We start from the raw sequence: 22,346 nt of genomic DNA, 5'->3' as shown, positions 1-22,346 counted from the left end.
TTATACTAATCATTTTAGAACGTCTTTACAAGTAAAATGATTTCTTTTCCTGCAAGTATAGTAGCTCATGCCCATAGTTCACAAATCTTCCCTTATTAATCCTAGGTTTAATGGAATTATAAAGAGATTTAATCCTTGGTGTAAAGGAGTTATGATATTTTACTTAATAAAGCCACACTGTAACAGTTTTTCACTAAAATGTAATTAGTGAGGATGTACAACCTTTTATTGTTATTACAGGTATATTATTTTGTAGTACAGCCTAATAAGAACAAGCTGTAAAGGAAGAAATTGCATTCGCATACTTTATGATCAGAATTTCAGAGCGCTCTGAAATTCACCACAGTCCTTAGGTGCTTTTTTCCAGGCTGTTTTATATACATAGCAGGGCTGTGTTTGTCAGACATACCCATATTGCATTTCTGGTTTCATACATAGAATTTTATTTCAAAAACACACAAAAAAACATTTTTTTAAAGAGAAATCCTGCCACTTTTATGTGTGTGTAAAAATGCATGTGTATTGTGATTTTTCTTTAAAAAATGTTTGTTTTGGGGGGTGCATTTTTTCCCCATTTTTTAAAGAAAAAATCCTCAAGTCACATGACCAATGAATCACGTGAATAATGTTACTTGATAACACAACCAAAAAACACATACTTTCAGTGTTTGTTTTGCTTTCGGAACAGGCAGCACGAGACAGGGAGTACAATCCCTACACAAAATAATTTGCTCAGGCATCTCAGAAAAACAAGAAAAGCTATCAGGAAAAGAATAACTAGCCATTGGGGTAGGCCCTGGCAGCTGCCCCCTACCCTATTGTCCTATGAGCATCACATCACACAAAGTTACCCCCATTACTACCTACACTGTTCCTGGTGGATTTCTAAAACTATGATTTCTCTGAAAAGCCTGAGTATTTTAAAATTATCCGGAGGGTGTCCCCCATGCTCCCCTTCTCTCTTTCATGCTGTTCATTGCTTATCAGGTTAATTGTTTAAAGCAAATCTGTAGCGCCGGACCCCCCCCCCTCCTTCAAAAAAAAAATGCCAGTACCCCTGTTTAGTGCTCCTCATGTTCTCATGATTTGTCTCGGTCTTAACTCCCAACTGGTCAAAACTTTTGACATGTCAAAAGTTATTTTCTAATCACGGGTATGCTTAAAAAAGTGGTCTGAAACTTAGACCAGACATTCTTAAGGTGTGAAAGATTTTAAATGAGTGAGCCACTGTTTATAATCTAGCATATTGTTAAATTGTCTACTAACTCGCTTTATTTTATCTCCACCAGTGTTTCTGTTTATGAGAGTATCAGTGAGTGGTATTGGATGCTGGTTCCAGCGTAGATGCTAAAGGCTATGGACTGGGGAAAGCTGCAGCTATTGGGGATTTGCATGGCTGTATATGTGTGGAGTGCTGGTTCTGCGGTTCCAAAGCAGACTCCTTGTCACTTACTTATCAGGATTTTGGGATCTGAGCTGGTAAAGTCCAATGCTGAGCTGGATAAACATGCAGCCATGTAGCAGAGGACCATGAATAGGATGAAAATAAGAGCCACTGCCCAGGTGTCTGACCAGGCTACAACCCAAAACCTGCATGATAAGCATCAAAAAGGGTGTGGGTTGAGTTCGGGACATAGTTTGCTGCTGGGGCATAATGTTAGCTGACTATGAGGGTAGATATATCCCTTTAAGTGCACAGATCCAGCAATGCACATCAGTCACAATCAGCGTATAACCATAAACCTACCATATATTCTGTGTGTTTGAAAATAATTTGTTTCCATGCAGGTATGTCTCAGGGAAAGTATGAAACAATGCAACACAGGACCGTCCAGGCAGAAAATTCCACATTGTCTACAGTAAACCACAAAGCTCTACACTGTATGTAAGAAATTCATTATTCTCCTGAGATGTGTCCCATAGGTCCAAAAATCCTGAGATGAATCACTATATTAAAGCTTTCAAGGCAGTATCCTGAAGTACAAAAAACAATACATACATATCTGAAACTGATAAACTGGAACTGAGAAAGTATACATCTAATAAAAGGAGAATAATTGACCCCTGATATCTGTATCTACATACTGGATATACAGTGATTAGATGCATTTGTACTAAGATTACTGTCATATTCTCCAAAAGAATCACGGGATAAACACAATCTGAAGAGAATTTATAGTGGCCATCTTATGTAAGACATATATATAGGAAGCGTTCTGCTTTTTGGTTGCTGAATCATATTGCCTATGTCACATTATTATGAATAATATCCTTCAAACACAATGTTATGTAGTACAATAAGGTGTCACATCTTAATCTCATACATGTAGAAAGAAATATTTTGGTCCTTGGAATCTCTTTTTTGTTGATATATTTTGGAAATTTATAACACTATTTACTCGAAATAGGTATGACTGTATTACACCAAAACAGAAAATCTTAGCTTCAGTGGGCTAGTAATTTTAGCTTCAAAATATTCCGCTAATTTTCTATCATCTAAAATGTGGAGCTTTATGATGTTGATTATTATTATTATTATTATTATTATTATTATTATTATTACATGACATTTTATGTCCAAATTAACATTAAAAATAAATGTCTATATTATATTTCAAAACTGCTTGTAGACTATGTAACTATGCGTATGAAGAAGTATAGAATCACATCCCCTTCCCTTTATTCACCCATACCCCTTCACTTCATTCATCTTGTCGACTTCCTGGTTGAACTTGGTGGACATGTGTCTTTTTTTGCAGATAATGGTTAAAGGGGTAGTGCGGCGCTCAGCAATTATTCACAGAATAACACACATTACAAAGTTATACAACTATGTAATGTATGTTATGTCTGTGAATCGCCCTCTTCCCGTGTCCCCCCACCCCCGCACGTGTACCTGGAAGTGTGGTGCGATATACAAACTGACGCGTGTCGACCCCCGTCTTCTGTCGATGCAATCTTCGAGAGGCCGGCCGCCTCGCTGCAGCCGTCCTGCATGCCGGCCCCCCTCTGCAGCTTCATCAGCTGCTCAGCCGCAATTGGCTGAGCATAACTGTGCTCAGCCAATCGCGGCTGAGCACAGTTATGACGCGGCAGAGGGGGTCGGCAGGAGCGGGTCGGCCGGCCTCCCGAAGATGACGTCTTTGAAGAAGATGGCGGACGGGGTCGGTCGACACGGATCAGGTATGTATAGCGCACCACACTTCCGGGTACACGTGCGGGGGTGGGGGGACACGGGAAGGGGGCGATTCACAGACATATAGTTGTATAACTTTGTAATGTGTGTTATTCTGTGAATAATTGCTGAGCGCCGCACTACCCCATTAATTAAGAGATCAGAGGTCAGTAATATTCAGTGACTCACAGGAGGTCATTAAAAACCACTGCGTGCCATGTACTTCCCATGTATGCAAAGCAGCCCCCTAAGAAAAGGAGACTGTATAGGGAAAATGTTGTATCCCTTTAATAATAAACTTTCTGGCAGATTATCTAGTTATGGGCCAAGGGGCATATTAGCTGTTTTAGTTAAAGGTTAGATTTTTCTATCATGAAGTCTCATGGCTGTTTACCCATTTAAGCAGGATATGGGATAACTGCCTGTAATTATATTCACTGATTGTTATCTGAGTTCATTTTATAATTCCACTTTTCCTGTTACCCAGCCGTGTGAATGCCACTGATGTAAATTTACTAATTTTAAAAAGGCATTATTCAGTGAAAATTAGAAAATAAGATATAAGAAGTTAAAATTCAGTGATAATGTGTTCCCCAACCAAAAGGGAACTAAGAGGGATCTGAAATTCATAAGAAAGGTGTTTCATAATTGCTTTCATAATCATGTACTCATGTTAAATATTTGTGCCTGTCATTCAAAACACCAATCTGCAGGCAATGTTCTACAATATCCCTTCAATGCAGCTAATTAGATCACAAACGCTTTTAGAGGACAATGCTGAATATTTATCCTAACACTTTTTTAACAGTCAAACCAGAATGCAAAATATAATTTCGTTTATGTGATTAGTCATCTTAGTGATGCATAATAACAATATCAGTATCTAAAGTCAATTCAGAAAAGACAAAAAACAACATTACACTACCATTAATCCCTTCATGTCCCAGCCCAGTCCATGTCCCAGTGGTACGGGTGATATAATTATACTCAGTGGAAAACATTTACTACCATTGTGCTCCTGGAGTAAGCCAAGAAGAAGGCGCAGATTTGCTCCTTCTCCCTGCCGTACGCCTGCCGTATCCACTGCTTGTCTGATGGGCAAGCAGGAAGGGGGGTCGTTTGGGTGTCGAGGTAAGGAGGAGACGTGGCCTTTTCCCACACCAGATTTACGCCAGCTCACAGGCTAAATCATGGCAGGAATCCCCTCATATGCTGGTCATCATAAATGTCCCCAAGCGCATCAGGTATTATCACAGGTGTTCCTTGTATGGGATATCCTCAAAACATGACCTGTTGGTGGCCCATGAGGACTGGAATTGAGAGGCACTGGCCAAAATGACCAGGCCAATTTTAAATGTTGATCTTTTCTTCCCCTCCCCCCCTCCTTCTCTTCCTAAAAATATGATCTATGGGGTAAAATTCTATATTTATTCCATATGCCGGTCCGAACACAATGATATGCATAGCTTTAGAGTTTTCATAGCTTTTCTAATGTTTTACTATGTATATATATATATATTTTTTTTTTTTTGCATAAGGGTAGGACATGCAGGATATTTTTCATTTTTACACTTTCGTTTTTTCCTCCTCGTGTTTAAAAGGCCAAAGCTCTTGCATTTTTTCACCTACAGACCCACATGATCTTAGTTTTTGCAATATTAATTATAGTACTTGAAAAAGCACTATAATGTAATCAGTCTTCTTCCGCTTTCACTTCTTCCAGCCATTCTTTTGCAATTCATACAGCCCGAACCGCTTTGTGCACAGACTCCATTCAAACTGTGTTTCCGAGTCCTCGGCGGTGAGAGGTGTGCTAAGTATTTTTCGTAAAAAAATTACGTTTAAACACCCATAGTCTCCAATAGAAAATAATGGCCACACAGTAAAGCACTAACAGCCAATCACAGTACATATGCAAATAGCTGAAATATAGCAGCCAATAGAAACTCATAGGTCTTGTCAGTCAATGCCTGACAACATCCACGCAGTCACATGTCCATTATTGGCCAAAGATGTAGAAGATAGCAGCTCCTAAACGAGTTTGCCTCACTGACATACATATTTCCACATAATTGTCCTCTTAAAGGGACAGTACCAAAGTCGCTTTTAAAAGAGCTGTACCAAAGTTGCTGTTTAACCCCTTAACGACAAAGGGCGTACACTTACGGCCCCGCTGCCTGGGCCTTAACGCAGGAGGACGTAAATGTACGCCCTGGCGCGGTACGGGGCTATGGAGCTGGTTCACGAGCTAAGCCAGCCCCATAGCAGGTGAGGACCGCCTGCTATCTGCAGCCAGGCCTAACCCTCAATGGCAGGCTGCCCGCCATTAACCCTTTAAACGCTGTGATCGCGCCGAGACTGCAGTATTTAAGTATAAGTGACCGGAGCAAGTATAAGTAACCGGAGTAGCGTGCGTAATCCCGATCTATTAAAATAAAACAATATTATTCCCGCACGGCGTGAAAAAAATGCAGTAAAAATATGCAGAGATTGCTTTTTTTAATGACATTTTATGTATAAATTTTTTTATAAAAAACGATCAATACGTTTGATCTAGAAAAAATGTTACTAATAAAAAGTAGAGATCATGATGCAAAAAATTACACCCCATACGACTCTGTAGGTGAAAAAATAAATGTGCTATAAGAGTCACAATACAACCATTTTAAATATGCCTATTTGCAAACAAAAAGTTTTACTGCTAATTAAAATAGTAAAACATAAGAAAACCTAGTAAACCTGCATATTGCTGTGTTCAGACCAACCTATAGAATAAAGGAAAAATGACAGTTTTACCTAAAAGTTTTACGTAAACATGGAGCCCCCCCCAAAATTTGCGGAATCACGTTTTTTGACCCAAGTTATAAATTATATTTTGGGGATTCTGTCATTCATTGTATGGCAGATTGAAAGATGTCATTACAGCTGCTCCTGAAAAAAACAAGGCCTTACATGGCCCTGTAGGTGGAAAAATTAAAGAGTTATGGGTCTTAGAAGGCGAAGAGGAATAAAACAAAAACGCAAAAGTGACAATTGGCCCTGTAGTTAAGGCCATTTCAGGTTCTGTCCTTAAGGGGTTAAGGAATGGTATGAAAGTCTCTCTTAAAGGACCTAAACCAAAGGTGCTCTTAAAGGCACGGTATCACAGTCGTTCTTAAAGTGCTGGGGCCAAATTCACTCTTAAAGGGACAGTATCAAAGTCGCTCTTAAAGGGGCAGTACCAAAGTCACTCTTAAAGGGACGGTACCAAAGTCGCTTTTAAATGGCCGGGCCAAATTAGCTTTTAAAGGACCAGTACCAAAGTCACTCTTAAAGGGACAGTATTAAAGTTGCTTTTCAAGTGGTGGTACCTAAGACATTTTTAAAGGGACAGTAAATAAGTCGCTCTTAAAGGTATGGTACCAAAGTTGCTCTTAAAGGGAGAGTTAAAGTTTCTCTTAAAGGGAAGTCACTGTTAAAGGGGCCCTCTTTTCAAGCACTATGCATTTCCATGGAAATGCACATCTAATTTTATCTTCTTCTTCCTTATTGTTATCCACTATCTCTACCATGACCCACACAAGAAATTATTATCCTTTTCTTTATAACATTCTAAAAGACTTGCTACTTGGTTTTAAATGAAAACATCCTGAAATATTAAGAAGCTGTGACAATATGCCGGGGAATAATCACATGTACCACACTAAAATAGAGAGAATTTTTCTTTATTTTTTATATAAACTATAATTAGTTATATACGATGTTGTCTCTCTGTTATTTCTCTTCTACTTCCTCCTTCTCTTCAGCGTTCTTAACATTTTTTTCCCCTTTCTTCTTATCTTCATTAGTTTTTTTCTCCACACTGCCACTTTCTTCGGGTCTTCTATTACAGCCTTTACTCTAATGTCTTCCTTCTCAATCTCTCTAGTCACGATGAGATCATCCACCTCTCCATCTTGTAGTATGACTATTTCAGGTAACGAATCTGTAAAATAGAAATAGTTTGTAGTCATTACTCCTTATAATTATGGATGTGGTGAACAACAGTCCAGATTGTAGCTGTCATATATCTATAGGCTCCTGTAGCTTAGGTTCTTAAAGCGAATGTACCATCAGTACATTTGCTTTGAGTGTTGCCCATGGATACAACGTCATCGCCACAGGAAGCCGATGCAGTGGCACTTTTTTTTTCCAATCACGGCCCGGTTCCTGTGTATGGCGCTGTTCTATTCCCCGGGCACCGGTTGGGACTCACGCACTGGAGGTGGACCGTCCACCCCCAGTGGGAGGAAACCCCCGCCCCTCTATGACACGGCCCGGGAATAGAACGTAGTAGTTGCTATGTAAAGATGTCACATAACTTGCATTACCTGACTTTTCCACAATCACTTGTTCTAGCTCCGCCTCGTCACTCGGCTTTTTCTTGATTTTCCCACTAAATTGTGAACAATACATTATGATGAGACACTTTGCTCTACAAACACTTTAGATAAAGATTGTTTTTCATGACTTTTTTTTATAATCCATCTATATAGTCAGCAACATATATGATTTAATATGTATAGCATGTAATATTCAGAAGATTGATTTGGGATTTTGAGGTCGGAGCTCCACCAATTCTCATAAGAAGCAGGTTGTGCTGCTGTAAACCTTGCCACCTCAGACCACCTCATAAATGAGCTTCTGCTACGTGTCTGTTAGGACATTATATATATATATATATATATATATATATATATACAGGTGAAAGTTGATTTATAATAGAACACATTCTTACATCATTGTGATTATAGAAGTAAAGAGTAAATTATAGCAGTAACTTACCAAATCCACCTTAGTAATCCAATAATTACGCCTAATCCCAATAACGCCACCAATGGCCCCCAAATAAGTTCCATTAAATAATTAGCTGTATAAGAAAGAAATTAAGTTACATTACAAACTTGTTCCAGACATTCATAGGTGAAGACTCCTCCAGAATAATCTTCACTAATCAATAGCAATAACAATAGATTCTATGGGAAACCCAGTAAATGGTCGCTATGACAACCAGACGGTCTCCAACTGACAGAATGGAAATCAGAGAGACATCTGCATGGCGGCCGGATCTATCATTGTATACTGCTATACTCTATTTCTCTTGGAGTTTCCAGCCCACTGTCCCATATAGGAAACAGCCTAAAACCTGACAGGATCGGGTTATCTATAGTTCTGTCATCCTTATAGAATATAGACAGCAATATTATTGGAGTACTTACACAACATCCTCTCCTCTTCACCTTTATAGGCCTAAAGGATCTGGTGGGGAATAAAAACCTTATATTCCTCTGTGCAGCATTGTGACATCATCATGACATCATCGCTATTATGATGTCATCCTTTTGTGATCAGTCAGTCCAAGTTATCCAGACTACAACATTGTGATAATACCTGCCAGATCATTTTACAATATTAGGCTAGGTTCACACTATGTAAAAACAACAGGGGTATTTCATAACAACGGTCATAGTTGTGCAAACAACGGACGTTATTTGGGAAATAATGGCCGTTGTTTGCACAATTGAGGCCATTGTTATGAAATATGGCCTTTAATTTTACATAGTGTAAACCTAGCCTTAGCCTGGATTTACATTGATCAGTTGCATTTTTTTTGTTTTTGTAAGAAACTGACCTAAACTGATGCCAAAAAAGTGTCAGTTGTCATCAGGTTTTCTATAATTTTTCATAAAAAAAAACATCAGTAGCCATCTCTTGTCACAAGTTTCTTCCATCAGTTGTCATCTCTTCTATATTTATTCCAATCCTCTTCCATACCTAAAGCAATGTGAAAAGGGGCACTACTATAACTGGACGTTTATTATATGGGTAAGATTACAGGGGGCATCTCTTATATGGGGCAACAGCCCAGGGGCCAATCTACTGTAGTAGTACAACTCACAGAAGGCTAGCTACTATAGGGGTACAATACACAGGGGGCAGATACTATAGGGGTACAACACAGAGGGGGGAAGCTAATATAGGGGTACAACACACAGGGGGCCAGCTACTATAGGGGTACAACACACAGTGGGCAAGCTACTATAGGTGTACAATACACAGGGGGGAAGCTACTCTAGGGGTACAATACACAGGGGGGAAGCTACTCTACGGGTACAACACACAGGGGGCCAGCTACTATAGGGGTAAAATACACAGGGTGGCAGCTACTATTGGGGTACAACAAAGAGGGGGCCAGCTACTATAGGGGTACAATACAAAGGGGGCAGCTACTCTATGGATACAACACACAGGGGGGGAAGCTACTATAGGGTGACAGGTCACAGGGGGGCAGCTATTTTAGGGTTACAGATCACAAGGGGACAGCTACTTTAGGGGTAACACTGGATCACCAGACAGGACATATGTCAGAACGATGCAAGATACATTCTGATGTACGGCCACTCTGGCAATCCGGTAGCACTATTAACATGCCCGATACTTCGAACTGTCCCATTGAAGACAATGGCATCAGTTCAAAGATCCGCCGAATCTCTGGATAAATGCAAACTCGGTGTAACAGGTCAGATTAACCCTTACCCAGATTATACCCAAGTATAGCTTGACCTGGGCCAGAGTATACCCCGGGGTATAAAATTGCCTAAGCCAAACTATACCTATAACTATGTAAAATAATTTAGGCAAACTGTACCCGGTGTGTAAAATACCCCCCCCCCCAGGCAAGAATATATCCATCTAATGTCGAACCAAGCCACAGTATACCCCGGGGGATAAACTCTATACCTGGGAGTGTAAAACAGCCTAGGCCATGCTATATCTCTCCAGGTCATAATGTTATTATTTCATTGGTTTTCTCACCCCTGGCCCCAGGGGATATATTTTCGTACCCAGGGGTTTACAATATAGCCTAGGCCATACTATAAACTTAGGTATAGTCTAGCCCAGGCCTCAGTATACCCCAGGGGATATATTTTCGTACCCAGGAGTGTAAAATAGCCTTGGCCAGTGGTGTCAAACTCAAATACACAGTGGGCCAGAAATAAAAAAGTGGACAAAATCATGGGCCAAACCTGATTATTACTGAAGCGCGAATGCGGCGGTCCTGGCACTGTCAGTGGTGTGCGTCTCCCAGCACTGTTTATAAATGACATATATTGCTATGATATGATTAAACCCCAACCCATGTAATAGCCAACCCCCCCCCCTCCCATATTGCCTCATGTCTCCTATAGTATCAAGCTCTTCCCAATAGTCTCCTACAGTAGCCAGCTCTCCCTAATAGTCTCATACAGTAGCCAGCCCTCCCCATAGTCTCATATAGAAGCAAGCCCTCCCCCATAGCCTCATATAGTAACTAGCCCTCCCCTATAGTCTCATATAGTGGCCAACCCACCCCATAGTCTCATATAGTAGCCAGCCCACCATAGTCTCTTATATAGTAGCCAGTCCTGCCCCATAGTCTCTTATATAGTAGCCAGCCCTCCCCATAGTCTCTTATATAGTAGCCAGCCCTCCCATAGTCTCTTATATAGTAGCTAGCCCTCCCCTGTAGTCTCTTATATAGTAGGCAGCCCTCCCCAGTAGTCTCATATAGTAGCCAGCCCTCCCCATAGTCTCATATAGTAGCAAGACTTCCCCCACAGTCTTGTTTATAGTAGCCAGCCCTCCCCCACAGTCTCTTTTATATTAGCTATGGCGGGACAGATGTAATTCAAACTCTGAATTGCCTGGCGGCCCAAAAATAATGGCACCGGGGGCCAGAGTTTGATATGACTGGCCTAGGTCATACTGTAAACCTAGGTATAGTCTAGCCCAGGCCACAGTATACCCCAGGGCATAAACTATATGTTTGGGGGTGTAAAATAGCTTATGCCTCTAGGTTATAATGTTATTACTTCACTGGTTTTCTCACTTTATCTGCAAGTTGTTAAAATGTGTGTAGATCTTTTTTCTTTTTTTTTTTCATAACACTCAGATACACAGCTACTTCCTCTTGTTGGGACATACAGTACAGTGCTTACATTAAACTGACAGTAGATGGTGCTGCCCATCACTGCATTATCTGTACAATTAATTTTAGCTGGATGTGCTTTGTGTGTACTACGCAAAGTTTTACGGTAGTAGCGCAAAAACATTACACACAAGTGCCTTGATACTGCATTATTCACGCCTAAGGCTGGGTTCACACTGCTTTTTTTTGCAAACAAACAAAAAAACGATAAAAAAATGGATCAAAACGAATCCTTTTTTAGTGTACACAAAACATTCCTTTTTTGAGCCGTTATTTATTATGGAAATCCATGGAAAACGGATCAAAACAAAAGCACACAAATGCATCGGGGGTTTTGTGATGGTTTGGGGTGCAGATGGTTCCATCATTTTTTGTTATGGCCTTATTATTACTAATTTTAGGAGAATCGTGTGCTCCCAACCATGTTGAGTATTTCCTGTCCTGTCTGGAGCTCTAATTATACTAAAGGTAATAGAATTAGCTCATTGACCATCTGCAGGGTAGAGGTGTCCATATCTCCTGATGGACCCCTGCTGACATTTCCTGCCTGTCCATTTATGACCTCTCTGCTGGAGATCACCCCCTGCCATGTCCTGATTGCTGAGGCTCCAGTACCAGATCTGGGTGGTTTGGAAACCAGTGGAGATGTCTGCTAACCCCTGGATATAAGGAAGGAAGCTGAGGGACCAGAGGTAGTAGATCCTTTGTGGGAGGCTGATGCTAAGGCCAGCTCCCCAAAGAGAAGAAGCATCAGGAGCTGTACTGCCATATTGATCCATGGGAGAAAGACTGTGACCACGGTCGGTTGGGATATATTTGCTATATTTGGGATATTATGTTTCCAGTGTTACTGGACATTTTTTATCCTCTGTGTAGTAGAGGCCCTACTGTGGGTATTGGTAACCTGGACTGTGGACTGGATTCCGCCTGTGAGCCTATTGGATTGTGGACTGTGTGATACCTATTGGACTATGTATTCCTATAATTGGAACTGCTAATAAACCTCTGTGTTGGTCCTTCATAGCTCGCTCTGTAGATTGTGTGAGACCGGAGTAGAACCCCGTGACAGGTTTTTTGGTGGTTTTTATTTATTTATTTTTTTTCCCATCAGTTATTTTTGAAAAAAATAAAAAAAAAGGATAAAGATAAAAAGGATTAAAAAAAGCATTGTAAACCCAGCTTTAAACAGCTTGGCATAAAAGCTACACTAGGGTAGGATTTTGCGCAAAAACTGAAAATGATAAAGAAACGGCACCTAAGTTGCACTTAAAGTGACGGTACCAAAATCGCTCTTAAAGGGATGGTACCAAAGTCGCTCTTCAAGGGCTGGGGCCAAATTAGCTCTTAATGGTCCGTGGCCAAATTAGCTCTTAAAGGGATGGTACCAAAGTCTCTATTAAAAGGACTGTACCAAAGTCATTGTTAAAGGGATGATATTAAAGCGGCGAAAAAAGTCCGGCGAAAAATTTTATTAAAGTATTGTATTGCTCCCCAAAAATTATACAAATTATACAAATCACCAATATACACTTATTACGGGAAATGCTTATAAAGTGTTTTTTTTCTGCACTTACTACTGCACCAAGGCTTCACTGCCTGGATAACATGGTGATGTCACGACCTGACTCCCAGAGCTGTGCGGGCTGTGGCTGCTGGAGAGGATGATGGCACAGGGATGCTCAGTGTCCCTCCAGTGCCCTTCTGTCCCTCAGTGTCCCCCTGCCATCATCCTCTCCAGCAGCCACAGCCTGCACATCTCTGGGAGTCAGGTCGTGACATCACCATTTTATCCAGGAATTGAAGCCTTGATGCAGTAGTAAGTGCAGGGAAAAAAGCACTATGTGCATTTCCCGTAATAAGTGTATATTGGTGATTTGTATAACTTTTGGGGGGCAATACAATACTTTAATAAAAATTGTCACCGGACTTCTCCTTTAAAGGACTAGTACCAAAGTCGCTTTTAAAGGGGTGGTATTAAAGTCAATATTAAAGTGACGGAGCCAAATCCGCTTCTAAAGGGACAGTATCAAATTTGCTGTTAAAGTGGCAGTACCAAAGTTGCTCTTAAATAGCCGGGCCAAATTAGCTTTTAAAGGGCCAGTACCAAAGTCACTCTTAAAGGGATGGTACTAAAGTTGCTTTTCAAGGGGTGGTACCTAATTCACTTTTAAAGGACAGTACATAAATCACTATTAAAGGTTGGCACCAAAGTCGCTCTTATAGGGATGGTACCAAAGTCGCTCTTAAAGGGACAGTACCAAAGTTGCTCTTAAAGGAAGGGTGTCAAGAGTTAAAGTTTGTCTTAAAGGGAAGTCACTGTAAAGGGGCACTCTTTTCAAGCGCTATGCATTTACCTGGAAATGCACATCTAGTTGTACTTTGTAACAACCTAATTTTTCCATTATACGAGACTGGAAAAAATATTAATTGCATAGTGAAATTGAAAAAAAAAAGCTATTTCTTGGGGGTTTCATGTTTGCACCGTGTTTGCATCAGTGTGAGGTATCCTTGTTTTCGCCATGATCGATAGTTTGCTTGCATATATGCAACTTTTTTTTTTATCACTTTTTATTATAATTTGTTCTGGATTTGATGTGACCAAAAATCAACAATTTTGTAAATTTTTTTGCGCTCATGCCATTTACCATGTGAGATCAGAAATACAATAATTTAATTCCACATGCGGAGATAGGGAATATGTTTCTTTTTCTTTTTGTTAAAGGGAAAAGGGTGGGGGTGGAATGATTTAAACTTCAATGCCCCCTGTTTCCCTATATACTTTAATGTGTGTGTGTGTGTGTGTGTGTGTGTATGTGTATAATATACTGTTTTATGTAGTCTCTTTACCAGTGTAACTTGCAGGCAGAGAATAGGTTATATTATCTCACATACACTACACTTAACTTTTAAGCAACAGTGACACACAGTGTTTTCTAGGAACTGCTTAAGTGTTAGCAGTTCCCATTGTGCCCCCACAGCACCCCACCCGTAGTGACTAACTGAGGTTTTCGGCAAAACATCTATACTTTTCACATAAAGCACAGTCAGTAACCCATTCATGGATACCAGCCTTGAAAACTGTATGCAACTGGACTGTTTAAGTGTCTATAAGCAGGGCCGTTTCTAGGTAATTTGGACTACAGGGCGAACCTCGCTAAAAGCACCCCCCCCCCCCCCCCCACACACACACACACACAAAGAAAAAAAAAGAAGAAGTAATTCCGTGACTCACAGGTGACGTGTTATTTGATCTGAGGCGTCTCTTTCTCTTTTCTCTTTTCCTCTCCTTCTGGCCCCAGCCTCCATGATTATTTCTTCCAGCTACAATTAATCTCTTCTGACCTGCCAGACAAACATCATAAGCTCCGCACTTTTACAACAACTTCCAAATTTTTGTGTCACGTACAGTAAACTCAGTAGGTAGGTGGGTTACCCACTGTATGTAGGATCCCTTGCTGTGAGCCCATATAGTAATAATCCCACCTGTGCTTCCCCTATAGTAATAATTCCCCCTGTGCTCCCCCCATAGTAATAATCCCCCTGTGCTCTATCCCCATAATAATAATCCCCCCTGTGCTCTATATCCATAGTAATAATCCCCCTGAGCTCCCCTCCATAGTAACAATTCTCCCTGTGCTTGCCTCCATAGTAATAATCCCCCTTTGCTCCCCCATAGTTATAATACCACCCTGTGCAGTCCAAATACTAATAATCCCACCTGTGCTCCCCCCATAATAATAATCCCCCTGTGCAGTCCAGATAGTAATAGCCCCATACAGGATAGCCCTCCACCTGTGTAGCCCCCCCATAGTATAGACCCCCTGTGTAGCCCCCATAGTAATGCCCTCCCCTCGTGTAGACCCCCAAAGTATATCCCTCCCCCCGAGTACTCCCCATAGTATAGCTCTCCCCCCATAGTATAGCTCTCCCCCCAAGTAGCCCCCCATAGTTCAGCCCTCCTCCCGAGTAGCCCCCCATAGTATAGCCATCCCCCAAAATAGCCCCCATAGAATAGCCCTCCCCCAAGTAGCCCCCATAGTATAGCCCTCCCCAATATAGCCCCCCATAGTATAGCCCTCCCCCAGAGTAGTCTTCCATAGTATTGGCCCCTTTGTAGCCCCCACATGGCCGCAATTATGAGAAAAAAAATACACTCACCTCTCCTGGATCCTGCAGCAGCGTCTCCCTCTGTTTGGCAGCTGATCTTGCAAGTACAGTGAGCTTCCGGCACAGGCAGCTGGCCACACACTGGCCCAGAAGCTCACCGCTGTAGCCCCGCGGTGCCCGGATTTCTCTCCTAGGCTGCGGACATGTGACATCATCATGTCACATGTCCACCGCCAAACAGGAGAGAGGAGAAGTCCGGGCCCCGCGGGGCTACAGCGGAGTGTGGCCAGCTGCCTGTGCCGGAAGCTCAATGTACTTGCAAAAGATCCGGCTGTCTGGAGGGACCGGCCCGAGGGGCGCACGCCCCCCGGCCCAGCCCTGCCGGGCGTGATGGCGGTGATCTGGGCTGATGGGGCGGCCAGCGCCCCCTAGCTGTCAGCGCCCCGTGCGGTTGCCCAGCCCGCCCGCCACTAGAAACAGCCCTGTCTATAAGCTACCAATAAAGAAGTCATTGTTACACTACCTTTCTCCTTGTCTCCCTGTTGTCTGGTCCACGTGCACCTCACGTTCATCAAGGGCCATCTTGCCAGACAGCAGTATCAGGAGTTAACACCAGGAAAAGACAAGTCCACACCACCGACCAACATGAACATTAGTGCAGCCCCCCAAAACCTCTACAAATGGCCCCCAAAAGAAATAGATTACATGGAAGCGCCAGAGAGTAGTCTACCCTGTAGAGGCCCTTATGCTCATCTGGGACAGTGACAAGTCAGTGAGTAAGGCACCACAAGGCCCAGCCATCCTGCAGGTAAGAGCACTGCTGTACACACAGGAGAGCAAGGCCTAGCCACCTAAAGACTTTACTACTGCTACCAACACCATCATCCATTCCATTAACCCTCTCACTCTCTTTGACACCCTGGCTCACCAGGTGATGGAACGCGTAGAGTGTTCTCACCTGACCCATTTTGAGATGCAACAACTTCCTGCTCACATAAGCTCTAGTTATCCCTTTATCACTTTGCACCTTACGTAGTACCTTTGCATTTGCACTTTGCCACTTTTTAAAATGGTCATTATGCTCAACTTTCTTGGATTTATACATATGTATGATTTATAATTTTCTTGCTGCATTATTTCTGATTTGAGCACAGAACATATGTCTTATCTATAGCTGCCTGTGTATTTGATATGTGGGTCAGGTCCCATTGGGCTGCACTATGGGCAGTTAAGCAATACTGTTTTTTATATTTTTAACGTCTTGTCCCTTGAGTATTTGTTAAATAAACTAAGTTTTTTTTATTATATGAATTGTGAGGTGCAGCCCATTTTTTTTTTATCTTTTTCACACTCCCTGCCAAGGGTGGCACCAACAATTATTACGCTTAGGTGGCTTCCACTTTTCCCCCCATATTAGATATAGTTTTTTAATGAAACTTGATGGTCATGTGATACTTTTTCACTGCACGAAAAAAGGCAGACAAAAGGCAGCTGATTTTTAAGTTTAAAATAAAACGCCTGTTATTGCCACGATTTAACTGACTGCAATCGCAATGCATTGAAGTCAATGGAAAGTCGGACGTCCAGTGAACACAATGTATTGAATAACGGACGTTTTTACTGCAGACGTAAAAATTATGAACATGATCATTATTTTTGGATGTCTTTTGCAAACAGCGGACGTTTTTTATTAGTTGTTCACACAGTTTTTCTTTTGTCACCATTCTTTCTCCGTTTTTACTGTTAAATTCAATGGACTTTTCAATTAAGCCACGCCCAATGGCCAATTAGTAACCACAAACTAGAATAATGTACAAACACCAGTCAAGAGACAGCTAAATGATGTTGGTTATTTTAGACTCAAAATGACGGATGTAATTTTAAACGGAGCTGAAAAAACATGTGAACATAGCCTACAACAGACGTAGATAGATTGATAGATTTAAATAAAGGACAAATAATAGCTAAGTAGTTCCAAGAAAAAGAATAAATGGAAGGTCAGAAAATCAGAATATTTAATTTATTTGTGCTATATAATATACAAACTTTCCTTATATCTGGGTGCATTATACATTTAATTGTAACTACGCAGCAAAGAACACATGAATATTTTTTGCCAGTGAAAATGACATGACCCCAGAAGAGATCTATTTTATTTACTGCTTGAGGAATGGCGGTTTTATGGTTCATCTATTATTATGTTTCCATAGTCAATTAATTTGTATTTGTTACACAATGCAATACTTCTCCCAAGCAAATGTCCTTTATCAGCACATTTAGAATTTGCTAATTAAATAAAAAAAATGACATTATTTTATTTTGGAAGAATAATAACCTTTCTTCTACCCATCACTTATTATTTGTAAATATGGTGTAACTAAAACTTTAAATAACCTTTCTGAACTGGCTTAGTCTGCTGTATTGAGAGTGCCTAGCATTTCTTAGGCAACTCTTTCTAATTTGGTCTTCATTTATAAAGAATAATGCAATAACCTTTAGAATAAAATATGATGACTGTTAGACTACAAGTCGCTTTTTCTGCAATTTTATTTTAGTATCAAGTTAAGTAACAGTGAAAGCTTAGTTGTGAAAGACTACAATGTACATAAACCTGTATACTGTTTTCAGAGAGGCTTGCTACTTTTTGAATAAAATATTTAACTAATTGAACTGCAATACATTAAAGGAGTAGAAAGCTCTGCATTAGAGATGAGCGAACCAGGTTTAGGTTCGAGTCGATCCGAACCCGAACTTTTGGCATTTGATTAGCTGGGGCTGCTGAACTTGGATAAAGCTCTAAGGTTGTCTGGAAAACATGGATACAGCCAATGACTATATCCAGGATTTCCACATAGCCTTAGGGCTTTATCTAACTTCAGCAGCCACCGCTAATCAACTGCCGAAAGTTCGGGTTCGGATCGACTCGAGCATGCTCGAGGTTCGCTCATCTCTACTCTGTATCCTAATTCACAATTTTATTTGTAGGGGAGTGGGGAAAATGGGTGCTGCAAGGTATACATGGGTACTTACAACTGGATGTACACTTTAAGAAGAATGCAGCAAAATTAACAATATACTCCGTCTTACATTGGAGTGGGTGACAGAGCAAAATAGGGCATAATAGTAACATAATGTTTTATCAAATATGTAATCTTATCAATAAGGATAAGAACATGGGTGTACTGTGGACACTAAATCAAGATAGGAGGTGAAGCACACAATGATGTCATTTTTACCTAGTGATGTTGTACATCATTCTGGAGTTGGAGAGGCAAAACTTAAAGGGGTTGCCCAGGAAAAAAATATATATTTAGCTATGCTGCTGTGGCTGACGGGGACATGTCAGTGATATATACTTTACCTGTCTTGCTCTGCCTGGGGGGTCTCAGGCTGCCCGCTCTCTGCCTCTTTCATGCAATTCCAAAACATCCAGTGACCATTACCCCTAGGTTCTTTGCCGCAAATAAATAAATAAATAACAATCTGGCTTCCATTCCCATTCGGGACGATAGCGGATCACTGGGCATATGTAATCCTAGACAAAAATGTAAACTACCCTATCTTAAATTGCACCAGATTTATAAACAGTCTGAACCATTGCAGTAGAGATTTGCTCTAGACTGGCCTGTACTGAATGTTACCTATGTTATAAGGTGGGGCATATGAAGAGCCAGTGGTCTAATTATTAAACTAGTAACAAAAGTGAAATAAAATGCAGTAGCAGCCATATGTGTGTACCCCTATTATGGGTTCTCTCAAATGCATGGGAGCTAATATACAGAATTCCTAAAGACAGGCTTATGATAACACAATGAAGAGAATTAGGGTTCCTGCATGGAGAACACATTACATAATTATTGGCAAACATAGTGAATCTTGATAAGATCTGCCAAGAATATTCAAGATATATTAGGTGTCATTGACATAAGAAATAATGGAGGAGATTTAACATGGCCGCACCTGGAGAAAATGTGAAAATACCTGCAGAATCTGTTGGTATAATACAAATATATATTATTATAATTTTTAACAAACTTTTACACATAGCAGGTGTATATTTTTGCTACCAGGTGTAAATCATTTTAAAAATCTATGCCAGCTCCGAAGCAGGTGTACATTTTTGTGCTCGGCTGGGGGGAGGTGGGGTGGGGTGGGGGTTGATTTTATTAGATCAGCGCACTACTAGGCCAGTTTGATAAATTATCCCCAATATGATGTGGAAACAAGGAAGTGTCCCAAAGAAGCAGAACATTAGGTGTAACTATCCTTGAAATAATAAAACACATCATGGCATGCGATCTAAGAATCTCACTTTTCTAAACCATGCCAGAGGCTATAGTAAATGTTGTCTCCACTTTTTTTATTAAAATAAATAACCTTTGCCATGTCATCTGGCATGTCAAAAGTTATGAATCTTACTGCCGGGACCCTCTGCGATCAGGAGATATAACCAGGGAGAGTGTGAGGTTGCTGTGCCATTCACTCCCCAGCAGCTTGCTAATTCTGACAGTTTAGTTTCATTATAGTCTATTTGCGAGCAGCCGGAGAGTGGATGGTGCAGCCATGGTGCTCTCCCTGATTATATTGCCTAATCGCAGGGCAGTGAACTTTTGTTTCCTGTGTTTGTTGTCCAATGCCAGGTGTAGGTGCTTCCTGCACTTTTCTGCCACTCCCTCATCTAAATGTGAGTATGAGTATTCTTCACACTCTTCAACACTTCTACTAAACTCTCCTAGCAGAGTACACTACTACTTGGACAAGGTCCCCAAGAGAATCCCTATACCTAATCCAAGTTACCTCAACTACTACTCATCTTATACTTTATTCCTGTCACCTGCTCCTGCTCCTGAAGCTGTTACTACTATTTTTGTACTGTGTTGCACTGAAGTCTTTTCAAGTAAAAAGCCTGCCCTGGTTAAGTGCTGCACTCTGTCCTATTTAAAATAAAAAGAATGTTCCTGCAGCCGATATCACTCTCTCTGATCTCTTCAGCTGACAACAGATCCTCCAGCAGGCCTCATTGCGCCTGCTGGGGGATTTCTTCGGCGGCTGGAAGGCTAAAGAGGAAAGAAAGACTAATTGCCAGTATTAAATGAGTATAATGTTTTGTTTTTTGGGGGGCAATGCAGGGGGAAATTATTAGTATATGCGGGAGAATGCAGGGGGACATTATTATTAGTATATGTGGGGCAATGCAGGGGGACATTATTATTAGTATATGTGGGGCAATGCAGGGGGACATTATTATTAGTATATGTGGGGCAATGCAGGGGGCATTATTACTATATGAAAGGCACAGCAGGGGACATTATTACTTTATGGGGCACAGCAGGGACATTATTACTATATGGGGCACAGCAGGGGCATTATTACTATATGGTGGCACAACAGGGGATATTATTACTATATGGAGGGCACAGCAGGGGCATTACTACTATATGGAGGGCACAGTAGGAAACATTATTATATAGGGGCAAAGCAGGGGATCCTACATACGGGGAGCTATCCATATACCTACTGACTTTAGTGCACCAAACAGCAGAATTACTACAATTTGGGAGCCTATGGATGGGTAAAGGTAAGGAAGTTGCTAGACATGTGCGGAGACATAAGATGTTTGTCTGGCAGGTTCTGAAGAGATGAAATCTAGCTGCAAGAAATCGTCATGGCGTTCTGGGCCAGATGAAAAGGAAAAGGTAAGTGACCCCTCAGATCAAAAAAGATGCCACCTGTCCCTGAATGATGTTTTTTATTCAGTAGAACATTATTTGGGAGGGGTGCAACACTGCTCTATGCCGTAATACACACACACTGCTTCTTTCTAGTAACATAAATCTTGATAAAAGCCCCCCTTCCTTCCCCAGGGCTGAACTGAAGGAGGTTTGGAGGGGCAAGGGATTTTATCAAGATTTTCTCTGTTGACAAAATGCCCTAGAAACCGCCCTGATCATGACACACCTTACTATTAGTAAAGTCTTCTTTAATAGCTATACATCAGTTAGTTATCCTTTGGGAATCCTCCACAGCAGAGCTGTAGAGAGTAACTTTGTGTTTGCAAGTTACCTGTGTACCTAGACTGTTCAATTGCACACATACTATCATTGGTACACCTCCAGACACCTAACTTAAAGAGGTTTTCCAATTTAAATTTACCCAAAGATAGAGGACAAATGAACATTACAACATTAAGGTGCCACAAAGCCCAACACAGCACTTACAACTCTTTAACACTGCTATGTGTCTATATTCGCAACCTACTGTATGCTGGAATCTTCAGTACTTCAGTGTTGTAACATCCACTGGTAAGGTTTAAGGTGCTTCATATCTCAACATTGTTCATGTAGTACCTTTGTGCTACACTGTGCTGTAATTTACTTGTTGACTATGTTACAATGGGTGGTGGCTGTATCTGGTATTGCAGCTCCTCTCATTCACTTTAGTGGTACAAGCTACAATGTCAAGTGCAGCTGCTAATTGGAAATGAAAAGTCCATCAACAAGAACAATGCTGGGAAACAGCTGTAACATGTCACCTGTGCCTAGGCTTGTTGTATATTACCTGTGTAATCACCGACGCATATGGACCACTTAAGGACAATTAATACATAACCTTTAATAATACTTTAAAAACAAGGTCCATACAACATGTACACACAAAAAAAAAAAAACATTGGTGCCCTATATATACAGTGTGGTATCCTCAAGAGCACTAGCAAAATAAAAGGAACAAATAACTAAATAGACACAACAGGAGTAATGGTCAAGGCTGTCACAGGGTACAATGATCAGTGCTGTGGTAAAAGGGGGGGGGGTTTGGTGCACCCTCAGCTGACCCTAAATAGCCTCTTACCCTGCCTTTTGGGGTACCCACCTCCTTAACAGGGTGGCCCCAACCACGGTGACAGTCCCTCTCCTGTTGTAAGTGCTCAGGAGAAAAAAACAAACAAAGAGACAAAAAGCAGAAAACAGTGCAACACATGTGACAACTTACAATCACCTAACCGTGTAATTGCAGCAGCACAATAGATACAGAAATTACTTGGAGTGTATATGAAATTTACAACACTCGTTACAACGC

Source organism: Dendropsophus ebraccatus, chromosome 2 (genome assembly GCF_027789765.1).
Source record: "Dendropsophus ebraccatus isolate aDenEbr1 chromosome 2, aDenEbr1.pat, whole genome shotgun sequence".
NCBI classification, from domain to species: Eukaryota; Metazoa; Chordata; class Amphibia; order Anura; family Hylidae; genus Dendropsophus; species Dendropsophus ebraccatus.
Note: the sequence above shows the minus strand (reverse complement) of the source record.